This window comes from Myotis yumanensis, unplaced genomic scaffold (assembly GCF_028538775.1).
Source record: "Myotis yumanensis isolate MYYU_CA2020_CCGP unplaced genomic scaffold, mMyoYum1.0.hap1 SCAF_16, whole genome shotgun sequence".
NCBI classification, from domain to species: domain Eukaryota; kingdom Metazoa; phylum Chordata; class Mammalia; order Chiroptera; family Vespertilionidae; genus Myotis; species Myotis yumanensis.
In genome coordinates, this window is record NW_027223767.1 from 19,701,841 (window position 1) to 19,706,495 (window position 4,655).

At 43.6% G+C, this 4,655-nt stretch overlaps 1 non-coding gene across 1 annotated transcript; it reads right to left on the bottom strand.

Annotated features, from left to right (window-relative positions):
• Nucleotides 1-2,202: 2,202 nt before the first annotated feature.
• On the bottom strand, nucleotides 2,203-2,313 carry LOC138995210 (U6 spliceosomal RNA). Its single transcript, XR_011468540.1, has one exon. It is a non-coding gene; the product is annotated as a U6 spliceosomal RNA (small nuclear RNA).
• Between the last annotated feature and the right edge of the window lie 2,342 nt (nucleotides 2,314-4,655).

Below are 4,655 nucleotides of genomic sequence, written 5' to 3' on the forward strand. Positions count from 1 at the left end.
TTCTAAGAGGCAGGAGGTGATATCTCATCGTGGTTTTGATTTGCATTTCTCTGATGCCTGGTGATGTTGAGCATCTTTTTATGTACCTATTGGCCATTTCAACATCTTCTTTGGAAAATGTCTATTCAGGTCCTTTGCCCATTTATAAATAGTATTACTATTATTTGCTATTGAGTTTATGAGTTCCTTACATATTTTGTGTGTTTACCCCTTATCAGATATGTGGTTTGGGAATATTTTCTCCCATTCTGTAGGTTGCCTTTTCATTTTTTAAATTTTGTTTTTTGTGCAGAAGCTTTTTTGGCTTGATGCATTCTCACTTATTTATATTTGGTTTTATTGCTTGTGCTTTTGGTGTCATATCCAAAAAGAAAACCAGTGTTAAGGAGTTTTATCCCTGTTTTCTTCTAGGAGTTTTATGGTTTCCGGTCATGTTTTAAGCTCTTAATCCATTTCGCTTTTGTGAGTAGTGTAAGGCAGAAGTCCAATTTCATTCTTAGGCATGTGATGATCCAATTTTTTCAACACCATTTAGTGAAGAGACTGTCCTTTCCCCCACTGAGTACTCTTGGCTCCCTTATCCAATATTAGTTGAGCTATCTGCAAGAGTTTATTTGTGGGTTCTCAATTCTGTTTCATTGGTCCGTGTGTCTATTTTTACGCCAGTACCATACTGCTTTGATCACTGTCGCTCTGTGATATAGCTCGAGGTCAGGAAGCATGATGCTTCCAGCTTTGCTCTTCTTTCTCAAGATTGCTTTGACTCATTGGGGTCTGTTGTGTTTCTATACGCTAACAACAAAATACCTGCTCCTTTTTCACTCCTTGGGTCAGTTATGTGACGTTCACGTTTGAAGGGAATTTCTATCCAGATAGTGTCTTCAACTGGAAGTATTTTGTTCCCTTCCCCCAGCATAATAAGCAGAACAGCCAAATGGAAGAGATGCGTAGGACAAGGAATGGGGAAGAGCTCAGAGTTTCCATGGAAGCTCTTGCCCCACCCCCACCCCACCCCGCTTTTGTTTGTCATAATTTGTTAAAGAAGTTGTCCTGTGACGCCTCCTGAAGTTTGTATTTTGTTTGTAACCTTGTGGTATGTCCTTCCTATAACTTGCTAGTTAGATCTAGAGTCTTGATCAGATTTACGTTGGGGAGGAGATAAGACGGCTTCACAGGTGGAGTTCTGTTCTTCTGTCAGAAGGCACATCACGCCACCGTGTCTGGCTATGTCTCCACTTGTGACGTTAGCAGCCTTTGTGATGATTGCAGATGGTGTTATGCCGTCATCCCTTCATTTAGTAGCTGGAGAGTGTCTTTAACGAGAAGCTTCTCATCAACTATGTGGTTACCTAAATGTTCAGTTTATAAAGGAAACACATGATAGATGCTTGATTCTTTACCTTTATTTCCAATTTTTTAAAAGAATGAGTTGGTTTACTTGTGCCCTTGAATGGTAACCAATGAGGTTTTCTTTTGTTTTGAATTGTTTTAGCATAATGATAAATTCAGGGATTGAAATATATTTGTGTATTTTGTTCCACTGTAGTTATAATCTTTATTGATGTTCAAATTGTCCCATCTTTGGCCAATGGGAGCCCCTGCGTGTTGCCTTTCGACGCCTTTTGCTATCAGTCTAGTGGTCTTTGATGGTTTTGCTGCTTTCTTGTTTGACAAGATGTTCAAGGCTTATCTTGTGTATTTCCTGTCCTGGAAATAAAATTAGACATTTCTCCAAAGAGCCTTGGTTCCTTTTAGTGAAAAATGGCATTTAGAGGCCTCAGTCAGGATATTAGGCATTTATTTCTATTGAGTTGGCCATTGTTGATATGCCTCTTCCGTCAAAAAAGCTAGAAAAGCCCTAGCTGGTTTGGCTCAGTGGATAAAGCATCGGCCTGCAGACTGAAGGGTCCCAGGTTCAATTCCGGTCAAGGGCATGTGCCTTGGTTGCGGGCACATCCCCAGTGGGAGGTGTGCAGGAGGCAGCTGATCGATGTTTCTCTCTCATCGATGTTTCCTCTATCCCTCTCCCTTCCTCTCTGTAAAAAATGAATAAAATACATTTTTAAAAAGCTAGAAAATATATATACTACTCATGATGTAGTTTAAATATATATTTAATATTTTCAACAACATTTTTACTTAATCTCATAGATCTCACTTTATCTTCTTTTTCTCCTCAAAAGAGAGCCCTTCTCAATAATACAAAATTGGTTACAACAGCATCCTGGAATTGCATGTCATCTGTGCCCAGAGACCATGCCAATCATCTCTGTGTCATTCTAAATTTAGTATATGTGCTGCCAAAGTGAGAATAAACTTTATAATCTTTACCCATCTAAAAGGTGAAAAAATGTATCTCATTCTAGTTGTATTTTGCATTTCTTGGTAATTAATGAGGCTGAGGGTGTGTCTTTTTATTATAGGCAAGTCCCTCATTAAGCTTTCCCCCCCAAAAATGGTTGGTATTCTCCCCAACAGCATTTCCCAAACTTCAGTCATCTTCAGAGTTTGTTTTCCCCTAATTAACAAATCACCCCTGCTATTTTTTTACTGAATATATTTTTAGTTACTGAGCCCTCCTAAGCAGTCATGTACGAGCCTAATAAACATTAATAGAGCCCTGGCTGGGTGGCTCAGTTGGTTGGAGCATTGTCCCACACACACCAAAAGGTGGTGGGTTTGATTCCGGATCAGGGCACATACCTAGATTTCGGGTTCAATCCCCAGTCGGGGCGCATACAGGAGGCAACTGATTGACGTTTCTCTCTCACATATATGTTTCTCTCTCTCTCTCTATTTCTGTGTGTGTGTGTGTGTCTCTCTCTAAACAATAAACATATCCTCCAGTGAGGATAAAAATTAATTAATTAAAAATATTAATAGAAAAAAATATTAATAGATTTGGTGTCTAGTTATATACTTCCCTAGTACACATTAGCATAAACATATTGCTTCTAAAATTAAAAAATGGGTATCATCTGAAATCACTTCATGTACTTCCCACCTGTGGGGTGAGCACCAGGCTCTGGGATTCACTGCCCTACAGGCTTTGGCACTGCCACCGAATGGAATGAGAGATGCCAGTCATGGCCCCATGTCAACATATCTTTCATGAGAAAGACTCTGCTCTGAGGAAAGCCAGACCAAATACCTGCCCTCACTTGGTGCTAGAGGCCGCTGCACCATCACAACAATGTACTTTTACCACTTGATGTGGAGAGCAGGACCTGGGCCTCGATTTGCAAAGCTGCTGTGAGCCAGCTGGGGATCTTGGGGAAACCACATTGCCACCCTAGCCCTTGGTTTCCTCATCCATAAAATGGGGAAGTGAGTGATTTGAAGTTCCTTCCCAGTTTAAAGACGTTTGTAACCCTTCCATCTTCATGCCTAGTTCCTAGTTTACAGCCATTCCTGTTCTCCTGCCTGAGTTCCCAGCTCAGGACTGGCGCGGGGTGGTCCCAGTCCCTGCCAGCAAGCCTCTCTCTGGTGTCACGGACAGAGGACTCACACCCAAGCAGCTAACCAGCCCCCAGTGGAGCTGAAGAGTTAAAGCCGGGTGTCCGGATCCTGGAGGAGCTGAGGGCAGGGCAGGGCAGGCTGTGCGATCCTCACAAGAGGGATTGCCCTCAGGTAAACCCGGGCAGCCCTGGGTTGGGGCAGAGCCCAGCAGAAAGGGCACTGCCAAGGCCAGGAGAGGCATTCCCTGAGCCCCAAAGCCCAGCCCTGTCCTGCTTCCAGTGCAAGGTCCAGATAGGTGCGAACTAGGAGTGTGTGTGTCTGTGTGTGTGTGTCTGTGTGTGTCTGTGTCTGTGTGTGTCTGTGTGTGTCTGTGTCTGTGTGTATCTCTGTGTGTGTCTGTGTGTGTGTCTGTGTCTGTGTGTGTGTTTGTGTGTCTGTGTGTGTGTCTGTGTGTGTCTCTGTGTGTGTGTCTGTGTCTGTGTGTGTCTGTGTCTGTGTGTGTCTGTGTCTGTGTGTGTCTGTGTCTGTGTGTGTCTGTCTGTGTCTGTGTGTGTGTTTGTGTGTCTGTGTATGTGTCTGTGTGTGTGTGTCTGTGTGTGTCTGTGTGTGTGTGTCTGTGTCTGTGTGTGTCTGTGTCTGTGTGTGTCTGTGTCTGTGTGTATCTCTGTGTGTGTCTGTGTGTGTGTTTGTGTGTCTGTGTGTGTGTGTCTGTGTCTGTGTGTGTCTGTGTCTGTGTGTGTCTGTGTCTGTGTGTGTCTGTGTGTGTGTCTGTGTCTGTGTGTGTCTGTGTCTGTGTGTGTCTGTGTCTGTGTGTGTCTGTGTCTGTGTCTGTGTGTGTCTGTGTCTGTGTGTGTCTGTGTCTGTGTGTGTGTCTGTGTCTGTGTGTGTGTTTGTGTGTCTGTGTATGTGTCTGTGTGTGTCTGTGTGTGTCTGTGTGTGTGTCTCTGTGTGTGTTTGTGTGTGTCTGTGTCTGTGTGTGTCTGTGTCTGTGTGTGTGCCTGTCTGTGTGTGTGTTTGTGTGTCTCTGTGTATGTGTCTGTCTGTGTCTGTGTGTGTGTCTGTGTGTGTGTCTATGTGTGTGTGTGCTCTAGAGAAACAGAGCACAGTGCTTATGAACCAGAGAGCCCGAGCTTCACTATCCCCCTTGCCCCTTATTAGGTATGTGGCCTTGGACAAGTCACGTAAAGACGTGTGCA